This window comes from Bombus bifarius, unplaced genomic scaffold (genome assembly GCF_011952205.1).
Source record: "Bombus bifarius isolate JDL3187 unplaced genomic scaffold, Bbif_JDL3187 scf7180000008023, whole genome shotgun sequence".
NCBI classification, from domain to species: domain Eukaryota; kingdom Metazoa; phylum Arthropoda; class Insecta; order Hymenoptera; family Apidae; genus Bombus; species Bombus bifarius.
The window spans coordinates 88,509-112,975 of NW_022884396.1; the positions used below are offsets into that span (position 1 = coordinate 88,509).

At 41.3% G+C, this 24,467-nt stretch overlaps 1 protein-coding gene across 4 annotated transcripts in view; it reads left to right on the top strand.

The window, feature by feature from the left end:
* The first annotated feature begins 5,296 nt into the window (after positions 1–5,296).
* LOC117207173 (zwei Ig domain protein zig-8-like) overlaps positions 5,297–24,467 on the top strand; it is a 33,926-nt gene continuing 14,755 nt past the window's right edge. The window contains exon 1 of one of the 4 annotated variants that reach the window (XM_033447116.1): positions 5,297–5,448. The gene's annotated coding sequence lies outside the window, so the exon portion shown is untranslated. Of the gene's footprint in view, positions 5,449–16,795; positions 16,815–23,365; positions 23,385–23,912; positions 23,986–24,467 lie in introns of those variants that run through there. The other 3 variants (XM_033447118.1, XM_033447117.1, XM_033447119.1) reach the window with 3 other exon arrangements.

Genomic DNA, 24,467 nt, shown 5'->3' on the forward strand with positions numbered 1-24,467 from the left:
ACACATAATTTATCACGATTAACGTTCGTTCCTGCCATCGTATCTATGGTAATATTTCGTATCGTTGTCGTACGCACAATATCGACGCAAATACTTTTACAAGTTTGGAGTGTGTGTATTCTCTGGAAACTTAAGAAAACGCACGATCCCAGTGGAATTTCACGTTTCACAAACCCGCAGAAAGTTTCACGATCAACCCATGTATACTTGGATCTTTTCGTTCGTTAGCCAAGTTCGCTCTCTCGCGTCCAATTCACAGTTTCTTCGCTCGACCGAAAAACTTTACGCCTCCAAGGTTGGTTTTCTCTTCGCCAACGAGAAACTACTTTCGTACGAAAATATGAAAAGAGGATCGAACAGTTTTATGACTTCACGATCTAAACATCGAACAATATTGTACCGCGTACTCGTATCAATCGGTTTACCAAAAACACGCAAGACAGAAAGATCATTTGCGATTTTCATTTCCTTTGCCAATGCGACATCTAGTCCTTTCGGTTTCTCCTTTTATCAGGATTTCCAATACGGGACCTTTCGGTACATTTCATCGGTGGAACAACTTCGTTATTCACCCGCATTCTTCATTCGTAGAGTAACCAAAGAAATTCACCTTTGGAGCAACTATCCGGACCAAAAGGCGTACTTTAAACGAGTCGCTTAGGATTCGTTTCTCTATTCCTTTCTTCATTTTCTTTTAAACTCCTGTCTTTATGCTCGAAAGAGGTTGTTCGAAAGGTTCGTCGAGAAGCGGTTTGTTAACAAATGACTGAAACGGACCGCTTTTCCTTTGCTGTAGTATGACAATTTCGTCGTAAGTAACCATGGGAAATAAGTGTAGCGATAATAATGAAAATTCGTTAAATATTCATTGATCAATTGTTACACGATTTCAGGTATCGTTTAAGGAGGTATCGTCTTTATCAAGAATGACGATCGACCAAATCGAAAAGGATTAGTCGCGTTAAACCGATAACCGACACAATGATATTTTCCATCACGATGTTTGCCCTTCCCTTGTTAAACGGTTGTAGACAATCCAGAGGATTTAATCAAATTACAAGGGATACTCGACGCGCAAACACCCGTATAAACTAACACATCCTGTCAGCATCGATCGATACGATTATATATCACCGTTTCTGTAACCAGAAGAAATATGTAGGTACATGTACATATACATACAGACACATATATACTACTAGATGCGATCAGAGAGGCGTAAGTTTGGTTGGTCGACAATTGCCGACTGGCACGACTGTTAATTTATAACTGTCTGCAAGAGGAATCGTATTCGAACGGGAAGATAAAAGAAGGACCTGTTACGCGCACGTTGAAACGTACATATGTCACCGCATCAGCAGCAATATCGAGTTATCGATGATTTCCAATTTATTCGTTAGCTAATAAATACTTCCAGGCACGATCAATCTCGTAAGAAATTTACGAGCTTTCGTGTAACCTTGAACGTCCAATTCCCATACGTTCAAAGACATCGAAAAACAATCGAAGAAACTACGTATACTTCTCTAACAAGATTTCGACGTTTGCCTCGAGATTACAAAAATCCCTCTCCGATACTTAACGTCTAAGCGATTCGATCGTTGAAATGGCTGCTCTACAGATTTCGAAGCTTCGAGGAAGATCGTATTGTGTTTCTCTGGTTTCGAAAAAGAGAGTTCGAAAAACATCGCGACGCATACAATTTCCTTAGAAGGCGTTTCAATGTAGCAACTTGGCTGCCTGCGATTCAATCGTAACGTTGATAGAACGTGATCTACATTCCTGGAGACGATCAACGAAATGTACTTTCGATAATGTGCGCGAGTCCTGCAAATGCATGCGACGAGTTGCAAAACTTTAGTTCGCCAGCACACACGTCGAGCAGAAGTTACGACTGCCGCTTTGAGGAGACTCCGCACTTTCAATCGTTCCAGTGAGTACTTAGGAGTAACGAACGCATTTTCATAACCGCATCATCGACTCAAGATGGCAAAAGGCAACGAAGCGACAAACGTAAATCGGAAGGTATATAGAACGTTCTTTTATCGAACATGCGTGCAAACGTGGATTTTCACTCACGTTAAACGAATTAGCTTATAACGTTTTTACGATAAACAGAAAAGCTATCATTTTAATAACGTTCGAGTTTCTCTGTAAGTTTGTTATCAAGTAACAAAATACGCCACACGTAGATTAAACTTTGCAAATCATTTTCGTCGCTGGCGAGATCTACCACTTTAACGTAAAGCGATTATTACTTTTAATACGTTGTTTCACTACAGCGTAAAAGTAGTACGAACTTCGTAACGAAGTTAATAGTGTACCTATTATTGAGAGTAAACGTTCGAAAAGCTAATTCGTTTACAGTCTTTTATCAACTGTGTTTCTACTATTAAGTTACTTTGCCTGGCTATTCTGCTCTTTGTTTAATCTTATTCGTGTTATATTGCTTCACTCGCGCGATTGCTACTCGTAATGCTTGCGTAAAACGGTTTATCCCGTTGATCTAAGTAAATATACTAAATTAAACAAAAATTAAATTAACTTTTTATCATTTTCACGTAATATGTGTACGTCAAAGCGTCCATGTAAAAATCAGCGTTTGACAGGATATCGATTGCGTGCTTCAATGACGCTTCACTTTTTACAAATTCGTTAATCGTTATATGTTTTCTCGCGATGCTTATCTACGTACAACCGCAACGGCGATGAAATAAATAAAATGTGTAGGTATACGCATAAATCAATAACTGCGAAAGTTGTAAAAAAAATGGCTGCTCGTTGAAAATAACGGTCACCGTAAGCAAGACGTCGAAAGCAAAAAACGTGGAATCGTAAGACGTAAAATTCCGACAGCAATTCGCTGGCGCGTTGGAAACATTATCCGTAGAGAACGAGCAGAATAATAAGCGAGGCCGAAATTGGGGGTGCGATAGGTAGGCGTCGACAGGCCGCAAACATAAGACGTTCAAAGTTGGTGAAAATGGGAAAGTCGGTATGCTCTCGATAAACTGCATCCTACAGAAATTTCCGAATCTTAATTGCGAGTAAATGGTGTGTAACGACGTGAAATATTGCCCAGAAAAAGATGCTGACTCTTATTACGGTCGGACGAGGAGCGAACCGCTTAATCCGGTAACTTCTCTCTTTGCGTTTCCACACCTGGTGGAAAACGCTGACCCGTCATTTCCACTGCCAATCTGTCACGCGCGAATCCAACAGAAAGGAATACCTAATAAGACTAAGAAAAGGAATATGTATCTTTGCCCAGTCGCCTTTTCCATCTCCATTTGCGTTCTTTATTAATAGATATGCCGCGTTTCCTCTGTATTCTATCTTCTAAATTTCGTTCGTCCGTGCTCTTCGTTTTGATTTTTCTTCCATCACCGTAGACACATCGTATCTACATCGTATCCATTCGAAGATATTCAAGTTGAATACCGTGAAATTACTAACGACGACTGATTGAACTTGGATATTATTAATCGCTGACAAACGATAACGATCAACGAAAGGAGGCTAAAAGATCGGGTGAGGATTTTTATCGTGTTTCGGACTATTTCATCGCAATTAAGGACCGTGGCCTCGTTAGCGCGAAACGAAGCACGACTTAATTTTAATCTCAAACAACGATCAAACCAAACATCGACCATGGTCGTTCGTCTTATCCGCTCGACGTTTCGCTCATCTTGTAATTTCGTTTGGTAACTTCCGATGAAACTTTCCCGATCGTGGCACCAACTCCTTTTCTCTAATTGATGGTTCAAACATCTATCACACGTTCTTGTTGATACAAGCAGACACGATTTTACGATATAACGAAGAAACCGAAGCTACACCTCAGATATGACGAAGAAGCAAACCGAATAATCATGGTGACGATAGCGGTACCGATGCTAACACTTGTGGTAAAAGCAATGACGATGTTACGAAGCCACAGTGTTAAACTGTTTCTCCTGTTGCAGGATTTGCATTTCCGTGCAAGAGAATCCTTGTGCAGCGATATGGTAGACAGTAATCTGGATGCATCGGCAAAGCGTGATGCGCGCGGCACGGTCGTAACGCGTCGAGGTGTGTTGGCCACGAACGGGCGCAGGCGTCGTGCCCAGGTACGTTCGTCAGTCGTCGGCCGAACTTGAAACGCACGGTTTCGTGTTCTCGTCGCGGAGCAATTACGACTGTCCTCGCGCCAAAACGTCGACACACCTACATACCTCTACCCTTTCACTATCTGGCGCTTCCGGGTGCATCGATCAATCGTTTACGATTCGCGTGTCATCGTACGGCATCCAAAGCGTCTTCGCTGAACTGTCTAATTTTCGCGTGTCTGTTACCTATCCGATCGGAAGTTCGTTTCTCGTTGGTCGTGATCGGTCTGTGTTTCGAATTTGCAGCAAATCTGTCGTACGTACGTACAAAGTTACCGTGCACCACGACACGCGTAAACTAAAACAACGTGATTAGGGGTAACTCGTGTGAACCTCGGTATACGCTTGCAAATCGTGTCTGTGTCGTTATAATCTTTTATTTTTCTTTGTACACTTTTGTTCAATGTCCTTCGGGGACGACGCATACCATCCGATAATCTATTCAAGACCATCGGATTTCATCCTCGCATGCCGTTTTGCATACACGTATATCGTCACATAAATTTTTGTGCCCATTCGAAACTCAATCGAGAACAATGTCTGTAGGTCGAAAGAATTTCATTCCCTTTGCAATTTCATTGCTTTCACGATCCATTTGCCTCTTCCGATCCATCGACCAATCATTGCGTCAGAAAATATATGCGTTAAGCTATTTGACTGTTCGTGAAATAGTAGCATTTACGATGCTCGTATTTCAAAATTCCATTTCTAATCGTAGCAGATATACTGGAGCGAGGCTTTTCAAATGAATTTAGTTTACTACTACTGGATTCTATTCTCTTTACAATGGTCTTAAATACGACACGCGTTTCGTTGCTGCCTCGTAAATGCATTTATATCCGTAATCAGAGACTAATTGAATCTCTTGTACAGAGTGCAACCGAATCTGTATAGGCGTTGCTAGTTTCAGTGAAATTAATCGGATCATAACTATCGTACAACGCGCGGACACGCTTTCTCGTAGATAAGAAACGTTCTCGTTTTAATTCAATGCTGTTGCTTTCTTTTTGCTACATCTAAATTACTATACATCACAAACCTACGCTTATTTCTTTTCTTTCGTTCGTCCTGATTAATTTATTTGTGTATTCTTCTCTTCCCTTTCATGGTAGCGATAATTTTACGTTTCTAGAATCAAATGCAAGAAATATTCGATTACATTTGGAAAGCTAATAAGACGTTACATGTATAAAAGTTTCATACGGAATTTGCTCCGACGAACGAAAAACACAAGTTGCAACACATGCGAAGAATGATGCTTGTTCGAAGTACGGCTCACGATTTCGTCGAACGATAAGTGGTAAGAGCTTCTATCGGACATAGTCCAAAATTCATTGTATGCACAAACTTGCTTAATCGATTTTGCTCCATCGATTCCGTGTCTTTCGATTTCTGTTCTACGTCTCCTCTGTATACGCAGACTGACAAAATAAATCTACAATTTTCCCGTCAACGATCGAAAATTCGCCTTAGAAGATTATTACCAAGTCTAAAATCTTAAAGGATTGTTTTTAATCTAGAAAAAGGCGAATTTTTGGACCATAATTAGCTTCGAAATGCAGTCCCTCCAACACTCGAGTTACCGCATCGGCGGCTTTGCACCGCTAGTTACCTCCTTCGACATTATGACACCGCAATTACACGAACAGTAAACTTTATACCACAAATTACAACGACGCAGAGATAGACGAGACAACTTTGACGCCATAGCTGTGCAGCCGGAGATAACTAGGTACATAGAACGTTTATATCAATTTCTTCCCAAGGCGTACGTAATCCATAACGATTCGATCTCGCTGAATTGATCGCTTTCGCTGTAATCCATCGAACGATGCAATGGTAGTAATAATGGAATTTTAAACGATTTTAAATGATATTCGTTTTCGCAGTCTTGAATACACCAGTTTCAATTCACCTCGAATGAATCGAGATTTAAAATATAACTCGACGGATTTTACATTTTATCATTTTAACAGCGTTACACGGATAAATCGCAAATGACAAACAAAGGAAATATCACGTCCTACGATAACAAGCAACCGAACAATCCAACGCTCGAGAGAGCTCTACTAAAGAAAAATTAACGCGTGACTGTATTTTATTTTACTTAGTGTATAAAGCGAGCGTAAAATACGCCACATTTTCCGACACAAGAGTGTCGTATAATTTAATAACGCAGACCCAATGTTCCTTACGTGCCTGGATTTCTATTCTATATACATAAGTTCTCTCGACGACGAACGGTAAACTTCCGCCAGACAGCGAGTTCTACGACGAATAGTTCTACTCAACGTTTCATTATTTTAAAGACTGTTAAATTGATATACGTATATATATATATATATATAATTTGTGGTGGCGATGCAATCGCAATTCTTCGCGATGAAAAGTTTTCAATAGAGCTTTAGCGATGAAAAATCTATACAACGTGCGCCAAGTGAGATTCTTTTGTTAGAATGTATCGTTGAAATTCGGTTAAGATGTCATCGTTGCGTTTCGTGCATTATTTATTCCCTAATCCCATTGAATGTTTGACGTCCAAGATAAAAGCACGGGCAAAAACATCCAGCAAGCTCGACAGCTGCGTTTAGACCCGTGGCTTTGTTTCCTCCTGCTCGGAAAAAGAGGACGATCCTCTTCTAATCGCACCAAGCAAACCGTCCGTCATTCTCATGCTCGACTGAATTGCGGCCGGGGAAAAACTCAAAACCGAGGTTCGGCTCAAGAAAGGGAAACAAAACCGACCGTAATCTATGAAATCCCGAGGATCTTTGCCAACGTTGCGTTTTATTAGAATCGTTTACTTACGAGATCGCCAAGATTTAGTGGAAGAATACTTGCGATACTCGCAATCGCAATTGAATCGAAAAAGAGAAACGCTTTTCAATTCGCCTTTTAAATATTAAATAAAGAAAGCACGTGTTAATGTATAATAATGTCAAAAGGCAACCGTTCGAATAAGCAATCTTTTCCTCTTTTCCTTTAACGCACAATTCTTTCTTACTACATTTATTTATTTATTTATTTATTTAGTAGAAAATTTAAATAAATTGAAACTATTTGTCCGCGCTGTTCAACGAGCAAAGTACAATTATGTATTGTACTTTTCATATTGTTCTAACAGGGCTTTCCCTGAAAATGAAAGAATTGGAAATGAATCGTGCATTCGTGTTTCGTGCAACAATGCGTGATCGATTGTCGGAAAATAAGATAGCTTCGGATAGCGTCGAATTGAAACGCTCGACCGAACAGTTTCCGCGCGATTATCGTATCGCGTGGACCGTCAATTTCCCAAACTATACGAGACTACGTTCTCCGGTCGCGTTCAACAGAAAAATATGGAACGGATTCGGTGTTTGGTTTCATTTCAGAGTGTTAATAAATCACCATGTAGAATCGCCTTTTCGCCATTTCTTTTCTCCAACGCAAGATGTAGGAACGAATAAAAGAAAATAAGGAATGATAAGAATTCGAAATAAAATACACGACTAAACCAAGACCGGTTTAAAACTTTATCGATCGTCCGTCATATCATTGAGTATTCGCGCTTCGATAGGCGCATATACAGCCTGATAATTGGCAGACCATAGGACGACAAAGCAACGCAAAGTCGGTGAACGAAACTCGCGGCGCGTTCTTTACGAGAGAAAGCAGAGGAAATACGCGAAGAAACGAGAAAATGTTGAAATGAGCAGAAAACAAGTATACGTGACTGTAAAGGAACAAAAGCAGAGCACGATGCGACTGACTCCTCGTTGACGCCGCATTTTCGCCTGTATCGGCTAGCTAAAATGCAAAAGAGTGAACCTCGTAGAGAAAGAACAGGCAGGAAAAGCTCGAAGGAAGTGGATATTTCGCCTGGAGAAAATTTGAATAAAATCAGCGGGATAGTAGTTTCCTCTTTGGTCTTTCTCTTTCTTTCGTGCCTGTTCCGCCCACCACTACCGACTTCCTGTCTTCCTTCCACCTCCCTTTGCTCTCGCTAAAGAAATGCAAGTTTAGCGCTGAAAACTCGTAAAAAGCCTTGGCCAGGCCGAACTACCGCAAGCTCTTCGTTGTCACAGCACCTGCGGTCCGAATATCGACTCTCCTTCCCTTTTTCTTTGATATTCAACTGTTCACGCAGCCAGACTTTGCTTTTACTTTTTCTTCATTCCCACCATGGCAGAGCTTTGCGAATTCCGCTGATCATTCTGACCGCTGGACTGATCTAGAAAGGGCTAAACAAAAACTTTTCGCAGTCGTGGTCGTGGTCATCGTTTGCTGGAATCAGTGCCCAGTCCCTTGACTGAAATATTAATCACGATGCATTGTACGTACATGATACGTATGTATACGTCAACTCGATAATGAAATTGCAATTATCAAGTTCGTAACAACGTTTCCCAATTCAACTGTCAAAAGGAAGAAGAAGTTTCCTTATATAGTGCTCGCTCGAATAGCCCAAGGGTTAGGTACATCGACTAACTGCGTAGGGCGAAATTCGCGTAGTTTCGGAGTAGCCCTCCCCCTCCTCACTCCTCAAGCAACCAAAAACCTGAAGTAGATACTCACATACATATATACACAAGTTTATATTTTTCCAATGCATGTGCTTATGCCTGTATATTCACTCGTATTCTTCACTATACAATGGTACCGTATGTAAGACGATTTGATGCCAACTGTTTTTCTGAAATTGCTGCTGTATGCATCGAGCAGCAACGTCGAATTCAAACAATTGACAAACTATTTGAAAAAATAGAAGATACGAATTCATTTGTTTTTACACCTGCATACAATGAAACTGCGACTGTGCAGCTCGCAGTGTCACCGTTTCTTGTACGCGCGGGCAATTTGCGAGGAATTAGTTCGCACGAAAGCATTTACATTCGTTCTTCTTAGTCTCTGCTATTCGCCATGGTAAAGTAAAGATATGTTAAATAAATTGATGCAAAATAAATGTAAAAAAAAAGAAATGAAATTTGTCAGCGAAAAGACCCGCATGTAATCGAAACCGCCTTGTTCTAGGGATCACTGTCTTTCCTATTTTAACCGAGAAACTGTAGTCGTAAGAGAAGAATTCGTGCGGAGCAAATATTTTCGCCTACTTCTAAAGCGAAGCCGTAGTCTCTGTTACGCACGTCCTCGCAAAATCAGTTTTCCCGCAATCGTTTCGTCTCATTTTTCCGGTATTCTTATTCCCTTTGATGTCAAACGTAGGACTTTCTTATCTATTTTCGATTTTCCGCTTTTTACTGTTTTCATGACATCCGATAGCGTTCTATGCACGAAACGAATCCTATTGTACAGGTGCATGTACATGAAAATGTTATCGTCTCCACGCGCGACTAAAAACACGACTAAACATGATGACACGAGGAAGGCAGGATATTAACAGCGAGCAAAGAGACAGAGATTGATTAACCTTCGAATTAAGCATTGTCGTTTAACAAGCTCGTACCACATTGCCAGTTTCGATTGTCGATTTTCTGGCTAATTCTGTACGGCACCGTACTAAAGTACATCGTACGAGGTAATCCCAGCCGAGTTGAGTAAAGACTTTTGGCCCTGCTCCTTCATTTGCGAAAACCTGCCAGAATTACGTAGTAGAACGACTACCTATCGTACAGTTTTCAACAGGCGCGTGCAACGATCATTTTCTCCGGAATATTCCTTATCTGTCCAATATCCAAGTGGAATATTTCATTTCCTTGGGTTTTGTACTTCCGTTCTCGATTCAGCTCAGCCATCGTTTAAGTCACCCTCTCGATAACCACGTATACGAGATCGTATTCTACACGCGGTCCGAATCATTCTCCAAGCACTTCTGTCCTCCGCACTCGCCATTCGGAGCAAGAAATCTGCAAAAAAATTGCCGCATTCTACCACGGATTTCGTTATTCGACCAAATGCACCTTACCAAAACGATCTTTGAAATAGGAAACTAGTTCTATCGAAAATCTTCTTCCCCCTACGATTTTTCTCTTCGCTGCGCAATCGCATTTACATATTTATCGCGAGCGACACGTTTCGAACCGATGTCAAAACATTTCAAAGGCACCGCTGTGTCTTCCATCGAAATCGCGACTGTAACACAATATCTGCGGGTGTAAACGCTATTCGACCATGTAACGCGATTAATTAAAACGAAATATAACACTGATATTAACAATAGTTCGAGCAGTACAATACGAAAGATCGGTCAACGTTATACGATCGCTTTAATTCTACTTGCTATAGACAGCGATCGATTAAAATAGAAAGACGATGTGATACGAAGTCCGTGAGACAACAGAGAAGCGATATCGTGTCAATACATTTTTCTACAACAAACATCGGGCGAGAATTAAAATATCTAAACGCTCGGTAGTTGTGCCGATCGATTCGATGGATCAGTCACAAGTAGAATAAAATCGAGTAGAGTCGAGTCGAGTCGAGTCGAGTCGAGTCAATAGGTTCGTGTTTCCCCCTCGAACTCATCGATCTCGACTGCGAGATCCTTCCTTATCTCTCACGAACTCGTTAATAACGTCGGATCCGTATAAACGACATTAAAGCAAAGAATCCGTAGGAACGTATCAACCCCTCCGATCTGGCGGTACTGCCATTCCGAGGGATTGTACGTTCGGAGAGGGTCAGCTGGTATGCGTACGCAAAATTGCGCACAATCCGTTTTAACTCCGAGCAAGAGAGATCAGTATCTCGGTTCTATTATCGGAAATAGCATCTGCAATGGGAATCGGTGCTTCGATGGCCAGTCAGCTCACCTAAAACACGACAACGGAGCGGTGCATCGATAACAGGTAGTACATCGGTCTTAGGTGAAAAGATTTCATTTAAAGATAATGGCTATTGTTGACTGATATGTCTTATCAACCAGAAATCCTGCAGCTCTGAACAACGGACGTGTTTTGGAGCTTTTCAGAATTTTCACCAGCAAGGTGTTCGCATGTTTCAAAAAAATCCCTGCTGGCTATAAACGGTACTCGCGAAAAAAAAACAGATTTCTAAAATGGGTTTCGATGCAAGCGAAACGATCTAAATATTTCAGTTTCATTTTTCTCGACGATCCCGATCTTTAAAATCGTAAAACGCGTTACACGAAACTGACCATTACGTAAAGCCAAAGAGCACCGGCTGCTGCTACCAAAAAAAGGATTAGAAACAGGGAAAAATATTTTGTTTTATGATATCGATTTTCAGTTCGCGCGATGAGCTAAAAAAATAACAACTTGCAGCATCGCATTGCTTTCGCGTTTTTACGTCGACGGATGGTCTCGGCAAAGGGCATTCAAACTCGCTCTACTGAAGTCCGATAAACGAGAAGTACCTTGTCGGCAGATGGTTGGACAGGGGAGCGCGATTCAGAGCGAAAAACAATAGACAAATTGAAACGTTTAATAAACCACGTGAAACCTCGGCCACTAACTTCGTTTACTGCAACCTGACACGAAACAATCTATGTATCTGTTACCTGTTACCAACAAGAATTTCACCACGATACTCCAACCAGTTTGAATCGTTCGTTTGAGTTCGTTCGATCGATTAAATTGATCATCCAGAAACTAAAACGTTTGATCAATTTCGTGGGCTTTTTGTCATTTGCAGACTACGTATTAATAGCGTTAATGTTACCCTGTCAGAGAAAAACGGGAAATAAACATCTGCCAAATAGTAGCGTCATACCGATTATTCATAATTTGTTGTAACGAAAGCATGTTCGCGGTTTTTACAAAATTTCAAAAGAGGCCGAGCTATTAACGAGGCATTATCCGTCACACTGGAAATAATTTTGACGGGAATTAGACATTCTTGAACATCTCGTCGTTCGCATTTTACGTCACGCCGAATTTTCGTATAACAATGCTGCGCGAACATCGTCAGCCTGGTCCTCCGTTGCGGAAGTAACGTCAAAATGCAGATGACCGAATATCACGCCGCTAATTGCGCTCTTTTCACTGGCAAAATTCCGGTAGCGCATGGTTCGACGGAACGAAGGTGAAAATAACGATGGTCGAATGAAACGAACAACCGCGAATCCGGGCAATTATAATCGATGCATAGTGGTATGCCATAGCTCGCAACGATCGGTGAGTAGCGAACAGCTAGTAGTGGATTAATTGAATCGACCGTAAATTGCAATCGACGAAGTTGCAGGGAAATTTGCAGGGTGCGCGCGATATGTCACATATCCGCGTCTCGTAATACGCGCGCAACTACGTACGTGAAATACCACGACTCTATATTCGGAACTTATTCGAACGTAGACGTGGACAGATGCGTGCTTATCGAGTTGTCCACTGGATCATCGTATAATAACCAACCGCGTCAAGACAAATATGCGGTGAGCAAGTTTTGACGCGAGCTACTGCGCCCATATTTGTGTTCGATTTTACCTCCTGTTGTAACCGCAGACTTCCGCTTTTCACGTCGCACGTCCATATACCGATTGATCTATCAGCGTTACTATCCCATTACCGATGATCTATTTTTCTTTCCACTCTGAGAATCTGTTCCTTCTCGACTGCTATATACAATATACATATATATCTGATAGCAATAACGAGTTTAAAAGCCGATTTCTCATTCTCCTCGATTAAATACTGATCAGCCTAGCACCGAGAAATCATGATTCTCATTCAGCCTTCTCCTGTCCGGGTCGCTTCGAACATGCTTCTTTGAAAGCAGATAGCAGGCGAAGTCTGCTACTCATTGACAGTACCTGCTTCGAAGCTTTCTCTATTCGTTACGTCAAATGTGACGTCGTCCCTTAAATTATGTTCAATTGATCGTCTATTTCTAGTCGAACCATTGGTGTCGGCATAAAGTTTTCAGTAGCCAAAGACAAACAGGCAAAGCCCTGTGCAAGTCCAGTGGAACTCAACACCTGCCCCTAGCGACAAATTATCGTCCTCCGTTAGCGGAACGATTTAATACTCGATTTAGGGAAGGACCGTTACTTGGGCGCAACCCGCCATTAGCCCGACCGACCGTGGCCGAACTTTATGGTACCAACGACGATGAATAATGGCGCTGCAGAAAATCGTTAGCTTGCCATTAACGGACGTCTCGGTAGGAAATCCTGCTGGTAAACACTCGTAAACCAGACATTCGGGATCTTGATAATGGATATCGGATCGCGGACCCATCGAACATATGTAAAGTTCTCTGTCGAATCGTTTCGACGATCGTCTGATCTTATGGTCGATTACTACATATTCCGTTCGATTCGATAAATCGTGCGATCAAACACCAAGTTATACACATGCACATACATGCTACGTACCTACATTCATGGAGCATACGACGCTCTTAAATTATTCTGAATTCTGATACGAATACCCATTATATCAGCCATATATTTGATAGCGGCGAAAATAGCAACGATCACGAATACCGTACTGTCGACAAACTTTCATCAATAATCCGTAAACAACAGAAAAGGCAAAGTTCTGATAAAAAAGAAGAAGCTTTGAAAGAAAGCAACGATCACGTTCAACGGTGGAATTTTCGATATCGAAGGTAGAAAGTTTCGCACAGAGAGCAAACCGCAACAAGAAGGGGACAAAGCGAAGGCAAAAGGAAGAAAGGAATGAAAAAAACGGCAACGAAGAAGGCAATCGTCCCGTAAATCAGTTAGAAACGGTAGAAGAAAACGTCGGAACGCAGGTAGCTTCCTTCCGGCACGTGCGGCCGAGAAAAATTTTCAAGCGAGCTTTCGGCTTCGAACGATTCGTCGTAAGTTCAATCAAGAAAATTGCAACGAATCCAATTTGATGATTGGGGACCATTTTTATTGTTCTTATCTCGCTTACCTATATCACGTTCTAGCCAAGCGATTTCGCGATAAACCAAATTTATTCCTTTTGCCTTTCTCGACATACCTGAACGAATACGCAACGATAAAACTAACGTAAAGCAGAGAATTTAAACTATGTGGCTAGGGAAAATGAAATCTGAAGCGAGAGAAAATTCTAGTAAATACGAAACTTTCGAACAAACTAAGAATCATAGGTGCCGGCGAAACGCCAGAAAAAGAGTGTCGATTATCTTGTGAAATAAGAATAAACATTTTTTAATGGATTGGACTTTGTAATTTTTGAAAGAATAAGAAAATACAAGTAAAAGAAGCGCAAGAGAAAGGAGATAACGAAACGAGATTAATCGATATACGTCGTAAACGATGTTTTTACTAACTTTATAATTTTAGAGAGATCAGTACGAGTTTAACATTCTCATATTTTTAGCCATGTGCATCAAACTAAATATACGATTTATTATTCAACCTGTGCACCGTACACGCAACTAGATCTCATTTTTCTGACTTTCATAAGAGACGGAAGCTTTATTCCTCGAAAATATGTTTAAACTGAAGCTTCGCAAAAATTTCACGACGTCATGCATACTTAAGAGCGATAATTTACCGAATGTACAAAAATATTGGCATTGTTGATATAATGCACGACAACCTAGTGTTTTTAATTTCGTATTAGACTCGCTACTACTGTAATAATTTTGCAGCGTGGTTTTACTTAATCATAATAAGCACGATGCGTTGCACTGCCAGCGGCAGAATTCCCGGGCCAATTTACGGCATGTTTCCTCCGAATAACCTGTATTTGTTGTGTCTTTTCTTCCTGTATGCCCTCCTCCCCCTCGCCCCTCTCTCTCTCGCTTTGTTTCGTTTTTCAAATCCGTTGTGCTTCCCGTGTTTTTTACTTTTTCGCAATAATTATGCTTCGCGAACCAACAATTTTTGCGTACTCCTAAACTCCAATACTTATCGAAAGATAAATACATCTTTCTTTCTTCCTCTTTCGATTTCAATTAAATTTCGATGATTATCAATCGCAGGTTGCGTTTTGAAGTTCAACAAATTCTGTCCACTCTTTGTACATTCACAAGTTCTCGTTCACAAGTATCGTTCCCTCGTTACGACAAGAATCACTAAAAATTCTCTTTTAAATAGGGTTCAAGATCTGAACAATGAACTTATCACTTTATTGGCGTTATATGTTCACGTAACAGAATTACAGCGTATCTGCGAATACATACGAACCATTGAAAAATGAACGAAATGGTCGCGTGGTTTAAAGTTGAGAACAGCGCAACGACTATCGTCAGTACCATTATTGCGGCAAGAAAGAAACAGAGTTTAGCGGAGCATGCGTAAAAAGCGTAAAAATCAGTAGAAAACATTGGCAAATGATGGTAAGACTTGTCACGGAGGACTGGAACGCAAAGAGTCGTAGAGTTCAAGCGTTTACATGAGCGTTATCTTCATCGAGATTTATTGATCGATGCACTCTACTTCCGCGACCTATCCTACTCACATGGGATTTCAGCCATCTTTCTCCCTCTTCCTCTACTTTACTCTCTACCCTTATATCTACCCTCTTCGTATCTATTCGACTCTATCTCCTCTTCCTCCCTCGTACCTGTTTCTCTCGCGAGTCGGGTATTCGATTGGGGTCAGGCACTTGGATTTCACACGATCTATAATGCAGGCCTTTCGAATGGGATAGAGATAGAATACCGAAGAGGCTACAATGAGCACATGCTCGAAAAATGGCAATGGAATACGCGGCGTGAAGGAAACTACAGTCTGAAGTTCTAAAGCGTAGCATAAGGTCCGACGGGCACGAAAATCCAAGGGAAAGCGTCGGCGCGCCGCGCCACAGCCTATCAAACCGCTCGAAAGATTTCAAGTTCGCTTTCATACATAAATGTTTTACTTCGTCATATAATCGAGAGACGACTCGTTAACTGAGAGTTTAGTTACCTGGTTAATGACTGCAAAAGCAACAAAAATGGATCGTCGTCGACAAAAGCTCGAAAAAGATATCGCGTAATGAGCGTGTAGCAACGTGACTAAAGTCGAGCAATCGAGCCGATGATGTTTCACCTGTTTCGTTATCAAAATTAATACGATTTAATTTTGATTCCAGTTTCGATTCCAATCCAGCTATATATATACAGATAGTTACGTTCTTACTTCCTTTTCAACGAATTCGACTTGCTTTTCTTTGGACCTGTTACGTCTACTATGAGCATTTTCTCCAAACTACGTGCTCAAGTATATACACTAATAGGAGGTTTTAATACGTTTAGGGGAGAGATACATCGTGCAATGTAACTTTGAAAATGTCGCACAGTTTAGAACGGGACCGAGTTTACCCCAGCTCCGTAATCCCAGCGGCCGTTCCCTAATACGTCGGTCGAAGCCGACCGCAACACCAGACGTCGAGTTTGGCATTACAAGCACTAAATCCCGTCAAACCTATCAGCTCTTGGTTCCACATTCTCCTCCATCCTCTAACTACGTTCCTATATCCGTGTCTTCTCTTTTGTTCATACGCACGTGAAATCCCTCCAATTCCAATATTTTTCGTGATCCTCTTTTTTTTATCCTCGACTCCAGCTAATATCCCTAATAGTAACCATCGCAAATATTTGACAGAAATATTAGAATTGCAAAGAAGTGATAAATAGTAAATCTGAATATTTCCATAGTTTCAAAATGGCTAACGTTCGACACCCATTAAAACCTAATAAATCGAATTGAATCGATTCGCGCGCACTAGGAGAACGTAGGAGTTTGATTAGCCAGTGGATAACGAACAAGGGGTTTCACGTCGGATTCTGTGCCATGATTCATCAGCCTTTCAAGAATGATGAAGAGAGGTACGCGCTCTACCCTACTCCCCTCTCTCGTTTCGAAGTCCCTTCTTCGATCGGACGAAAGAGCGGGCGAGAGAAAGGACACGGAAAAGGGAAAAGAGAATCAAGGAAAACACCGTACGCTCGGCTTAAGCCAAGAATTCGTCTCTTCTTTGGACGTCTTTCATTCTCTCGTCCATTCGTCGGTGCTGCAATCTCGAGAGCTCTCCTTACCACGTTTGACATTGATAGGGTACGCGTACAACCTTTCACTCTTCCATGTCCCAAGGAATTTCAGGAGAGAAAAAGTCGATGGAGCAGGGAAAAAGAATAGTAAGGAACGGCATCTTTCGCGTGGCATCGCTTGTCGAATAAAATGCTGCTTTTTTCCTAGGGCATATTGAAGCCCGACCAGATCTTACGCGAGTATGCAAGTGTTAAGAAACAAGTGAGAGGACTGGAAATAAATACGACTTTGCGAAAAGAAGAATAAATATGAGAGAAATGACGTATTTGGTAGCAAATACGTCGATGGTTATGCTTCGCATATTTCTTCACACGCGTACAGATCGTTTGTTACTTTTTTAATCGTAGCATGTCCGATATTGGTATCGCCATATCATAATTTTTAATTAATCAACGTATATTTATATGTTCCGTAAATACGAAGTTGTGGATAAAAAATTGTGATAACGAGGAGTCCTTAGCGATGAAATAATTAACGATCGTAGCAAAGACCGTATTCCGGTTTCAATTGATCAGCATGTTCAATTCGATCGCCAAACTAATCTAGAACGTACGCGATTCAAAAAATAAACGTCGATGATCAGGCATACGAAATGTCACTTGGTGTACTTTACATACTACTTACAGATTGCATGGATGATCGTTGCAGTTCGTAAATCCAATTAATTTCTTTTTCTTTTTTTTTTTACAATTTTCGACCGAGTATACGAGCAAAAAAGCTCGCAGCATCGATTCTCCATGCGGAACTCGATTCTACCGACATCGGAAACGGTCAACGATTATTCGCCGATGTATTCAGCGATTTGAAAGTCGTCGAAGTTAAACTACTTCATTTTGTTACTTTTACTACATATTTCCCCAGTTCTCTGGTTTTGTTTTCATTTCACCATCTTCCTGTTTCGACAGTGTCTAATGCGTCCTTGCGCAAATGGAGGAGAACGAAGAGACGGAAAGAAACGATAAAACTTGAACGACGAAAGTTTTCTCAGTACAATACAATGCAATGCGATAGGATACGATACGGTACGATACGATACGATACGGTATGGTACGATACGATACGATACGATACGATACGATACGGTACAATACGATAAGATGGAAAAATTAGAAGTGGAAGACTGCTCAAGTGGAAGTTAGCTCATATTGCTTTTCCAAAACGATACTGAACGAAAGTGAGTCATAAAAAATTTCAATCATTTCATAGCGTGATTACACTGGTATCGAAGGTAATGACAAATTATAGTGACCACGAATGAAGGATCAATAAAGTGCCTACGTACCAATTGTACATTTCGTCGAAATTGCTACGTGAATGCTGCTACTTGAATCATTCTATTCGTCAATACACCATGACGTACCGACCACAGTGCGCCTTCATAGGTACTAAAAACTCAGTATTTGGGTCAAGAATCGAAGAAATGCTTGCACGTAGGAAAAAAGTCGATATCGACGAAAAAGATATCGAAACGATCGCTAAGTCGCGTACAAAGGAATGAAGAAAACACGACAGAGGGAATAGAATCATCATTTTGGAACGATGGTCTGATAAAGATCCATTTACTATATACTTTTGCTATACAATATGGAGCACCACGTAACGGCAACGTCACGTACCGGTCGGTGGTGGATAGTGTGAACTGTCTCGTTTAAAACGCATGTTTCAATGTTCTGTTGGATATTTGGATAATTGGATATTTCTTCTTTGGCTGTGGGTATCTTGAGGTCGTGATGTATTGTTTCGTTGGTAACATACCAAGGTGCATCTATTAAGGATCTTAGACTTTTCGAATGGAAGACGTATTATGATCGTATACTTCATCGTGCCAGTTGTATTTCATTTATTGCATGACTGATTTCACAGACGTGGGAATCCACGTCAGTCAGATGGTCAGCATGTCTCCCCTGCTGCCGACGAACAAGACGGCATGGTTCGCCCTACTGGAGAAGCAATTCGAGGCATCGCAGATTTCGGACGACAACATAAGGTACGTGACGCTAGCCAAATGCCTCAATGATCAACAGCTACAGGACGTCGAAGACCTTAATATATGTTGTCGTCCGAAATCTACGCTGCCTAGAACTGCCTCTCCAGCAGGACGAACCATGCCGTCTTGTTCGTGGGCAGCAGGGGAGACATGCTGACCATCTGACTGGCTAAAGTTCCCTGATTGTTATTTTCCATTGCGAAACGCACTTAAAATCGGTGATTGAAATGTCGATAGCACTATCACAGTCACCTCTTTCACTGTATATCACGTTAAATCACGTCGGATGGTCACCAATTTGAGGCGTATGTGTTGTCCGTGATAATTGTAGCGCTGGCTGTAGATGTCGCTGATGGGGTACTGCTGATTTTCTTCCGTTTTTGATGCGTAGAAGAAAAATCGAACTCCGGTCGCCGGGATTTGAACCCGGGTCGCGAACGTTCGTAACCCAAGGCGCTAACCACTGCACTGCCGTCGTCCGACAGTAGTTAGTGTCGAGTGGTGGTATTTGCTGTTGAGTGCCGCCACAGTACCCCCTTACCAATGATAACGTTTCTTCTATGTGTTGTAAAACGTCAGCAGTTTTGTTGTCAAACCCGTGCAGATGTTGCGCGAAGTCTTCGTGTGGCGATGGATACCTGTGGCTACGGCCCGAGGCGTTCCGCGTACGGTCGTAGGCCTATGTTCCATTTTTTTAGTATGATGTGCTGGTGATGATACCCATGAACTTTGCAATGGCCACATTACTCCTGGCTTGGTCGTCGTCTCGTATCCTGTCACCTGCTTTTGCGCGTCGATCAATGGTGAGGTGTCAAGATTTGCTGAAGATGGAAGGGCCGTTCGCCGTAGCGGTAGGTCCGCATTGTCATAGTCTTAGATTCGCGATGATGGAAGTCTCGGTAGCGCTATCAACGGTCACACCTCCTTTTGCTGTAGAGATCACGTCGGGGTCACCAATTTGAGGTGTATAGGTGTGATAGGTGCGGAAGCCTAGTGCTGGTGTGTGGAAGCCGAGATAGGTTCTGCTGCGGGTGTGCTGCCGTCGTCCAATCGTAGTTAGTGTCGAGTGGTGGTATTTGCTGTTGAGTGCTGCCACATATTGTATTTGCATGACAGAGAAAGATGATGACTGTAACTTGATAGACAAATTATGTGGATGTATCGATTTGATTTATTTATGTTAAAAAATTACCTCTTGTACGTGAAATTGTCAGTTCCCTGCCATGTCACAGCTACAAAAACAATCATATTCCACAACCCATGCTCAGTGAATGAATCTGAACTTACTTTCGAGTATCCCATCTGTGAAATTATTTTTGAAAAATCAATACCTATGGCATTGAGAACGATATCAAGCGAAATAAATAAAAAGTAATCGAGCGAAGTTGGTGCACCTCTTACGTTTCGTAACAGGTGGTCATTTTTGGTTAACTAAAATTGTACATTTGTTGATAATCACTTGTCGCAATCAATTAGCTTTTCAGTTCCCTAGTTCATATTATACTTCAAGTTTATTATTTTTTCTAAGTTTCATTTAATGCAACGTAAATATGACATTGGCATTCAAGTTTCTTTTTACTAGCAGAATCGAATAGTAATTCGCTTGTGGATTTTTAACATTTAACCTGAGAATGCATACTTCACACAAAATGATACAGCACTGAGAAAAGTATCTTAGGGGCTTGATAAAAGTGTCTGTCGGTTGTATTTATGCTACATAGATACCTTGCATCTTTTAACTATTTCTTTGCGACAAAATATGTAAGAAAAAGGTTTGTTTTTTTTCAAGTAAAGTTTTAAATACAATAGATCGCATGAAACTTTTACTAAAATCTCAGTCTCCTGCAGATGGCCTTTGAAAAAATACCGATAAAATCATATATAGTTATTTATTTGCCCGTTTTTGTAAAAATGCCAACATGTCTTCTACCATACCCCAAACTTGTTACAATTCATAAATTAAGTGGAAAAGAGTGTGAACAGCAAAATCACTGGCAAATAATTCCCATTTCCATAGAATCGTTAATACGTAGAATCAAGGAAGCATTTAGTACGATTATATAATTGATTCGAGCGTCGTAACATTTAAATTGTTCAATCGCATAGTATATACATAATTCGTAAAGTGTATCTTGGTATTAACAAGGTTTACGTGGCATGAAATCATAGCAGAACCCTCCGTAACAACTCGTTGACACACGAAGGGTTCCGACCGACTAAATGAAGAGGTCTGAATCATGAATCGGAGGTGTGGCGAGGAAACATGGCGCGAACAAGCATCCTCTTTCGTTATGACGTGCCAATAAATTCTACGTGGCAAGGGTTGCCGTTCGTTCGTTGCCTTGACATCGACAGCTCGTTACACCGTCAAGACGGTTGGCTTACGGCGTTGTACGTATACATAATTCAGGTATCCCTATGTGCGGTTTCTCCGCCACGAGCAGACGTTTTCAGTCACAGGGGCTTCTCTCTGTGCAACTGCCACCCAAGAAAAGCCAATTTTCTCTTTACGTTTCTGCCTTGTTCATCTTGGGCCTTATCAACCTAACACCCTTATCCTTTTTAATTCTGAAATTGACTTTGTAGACTTTAACGATTATTTTTAGAGGAGCCCTGAGACATCGAACAAATCGCAGCAAAGCGAATGAAACGTCGTCGTTTTCGATCAGGTGCGTTATATGAAATTAAACGAGCGGTAAATGTGCTAAGATCGTTCGTAATCTGTCAAACTCTGATGGGTACGTATCTTCGACGCACGAGCGAAGGAAAGTTAAAAGAAGAAAAAAACCCTTCCACGCGTCAAGGTATGGCAACGAACGAAACGAAATAAAATGAAACGGAGCGAAACGAAATGAAATTAAATGAAACGAAAGGAGAAGAAACGATGTCGAGTGTATGTGGAACATTATAGAATCCCGCATAGTACCAGCCATGGCTAGAACATATCGCCGTTAATATATCGATGGAAATTGCGATCGATAATTCGACTCGTTCGGTACAAATCACGATTCTACGTAAAGCCGCTTTTTTCACGAGAGAAATTGTGAAAGGTTAAATATTACATGGACGATACATCGTGTGCAACGAACCGAATCATAGTGTCTATCCGATTTACGCAAAGCCACGGGCTATGAACCTCCATTACACAGATTTTATTTGTCTTTGCTTTCCGTTAAGTTTATCGCGCAGCGAGGCAATTAAAAAGTCGATCACCGGTCTCCTCTGTTACTATTATGTTGTACTTGCAAGCAGACACAATTATTCGGACGAAAAAATTCAACTGGTTTCTCTATCTACATATTTCAACTCCTGAAAAATTTACATTACGTTTTCGATCATAAAACATCGGAGAAATGATATTGATTCGATATTCTCTACTTTCGCATGGAAAAACTGTAAACGTAAGCGTGCGATTAACTACAAAAAGGAAGATGGATCAATGAAATTCGCCAACAACTGTCCGACAAAGAATATTAATTACCCTAGCGTGATTGCTCCTTAGGGACCTTTACAACCACTTCAATCTTCTTCCTTACTTTATTCGTCCTTTACATTGGAGTTCTTCTCGTAGACGTAACGGCACGTTTCACCAAAAAGGCCACGTACCCCCTCGAACCTTTTTTTTTTGTCTCTACGCTAGCGACGAAAAGAGCGACAAACGCAAGAAAGAAAACTACGTGACCCGCGATGAAAGTGCCACATTTATATTTTCTTCTCTCGAGGATTTCGAGCTTCTGCTTTCTACGCTGACACTAATTTACCCGTTCCTCGTTTCTCTTGCTTCTTTCGAGCTCGCCGTGAAACTCCCTCTTGTATAGCAATGCTGTTCAAAGAAACTGAGTGTTTCGCGTCCTCCCGTCTCTGACATTTTTCAAACTGATCAGGTATTCGATGAAATATAAAATATGATCCAAATCGAAGGAATTATGTCGTCATTAGCGTAACAAATAGCCGTAAATAATTAGAAAAATAGAAGACACGAATGTATCTCTGGTACAAAGCCCAAACTCTGTACAGTCTTGAATTGCTGTACACATCGTTGAAGGAGACGTTGATATAAGCGAGCCATCTTTGAAACTTACTTCTAACTTAAGAAAAGCTTATTTAAATGAAAGCGTGGCAGAGCCACTCTCGACCCATCTCCTCTTCCCTCTATTTATACCCGCAAACACCAACCGGTTGCTTTCATCTCGTAGATTACGCAATTGTATTCAACATAGCTGCAAGGTAAAGCACCGTCTAATTAAGTGGCAAAATTACGAGCTCGTGCGCGAACTTGCTAAACCAACTGGACGCACGTTGTACCGAGCCAGGTTCGATCGCGTGAAATCCGTACACATATTGCCATCACCTCGGAACGGTACGAAGAAAATTCATTTTACCTCTAGCATCGGAAACATCGAATCAATCATGTAGTAATGAACTCTTAATCGGTCGAAAACATCCATCCTGGACGTATCATCCGTATGCGTCTCGACACAGGCTGTCATCAGTATGAAACATTTTAATTACGCTCACCGTTCAAAGGGGCAGCGTACACGCGAACACAACATTACATCACGTTAATGTATGTATCTGTAGAAATAAATATTCATATGCGCGCGGGTCTACGCGAATTACAATCAGATCTCGTATGAAACGCGTAACGCGATTCTCATTGTCAGTTTTATTTTACGATTGTTTCGTTACCGATTTGCATCGAACACGGTTATGAATTCGTTAACCTGCAATTATCTGTACGCAATTGCTACTTCTATAGATGAATTACAGATGAAACGTCCTAGAATCGATTCGTATTAGAGACACAATCTCCAGCCGTGATCGAAAAGCGGACAAAAAAAGAAGGCGGTCGATGGACGAACGTGGAGAAAACGAAGACGCATTGGCGTTCGATTAACAGTGCCACAGCGCGGCGGGAGGAAAGGGAAAATGATCGGTCGACTAGGTTCGCGATGTGTTTGGTACGTGGGCCGTAGCGAAGCTTGGTCAAAACCTGTACACGTAGACGAGTAGCCAATGCTTCGTCCTTTACCTGGATTATTCGAGATACTCGATACATCGCCGCGAAATCCCGGACACATTTTCCGAACCAACGAGCTTTTGCCATGCTATAGGCTTCAACGATGAATGCGTGTATGGTAGATGTATGAGGATCGCAATCATCGATCGGCGTTAACAACGTACAGGTACTCTTGCCCGCGATAAGGCTTTACGATCCAGGCTACGCATATCGCGGATTAATTAGAAATTTCATTACAACATGTTCGTTCTATTGTTCTACTACAAAAACAGGCACTCATTACACCAAATACGTACACTTCGTTCGGCAATCTGAAAGACTGTTCTTTATTGTTAATTAACTGCCCGTCATCGTTGGAAAAGTCGAAAAGATGGATCGATGTCTCTCTTTTCTCGTTTTACCTATATATGCCTATTTACTCAT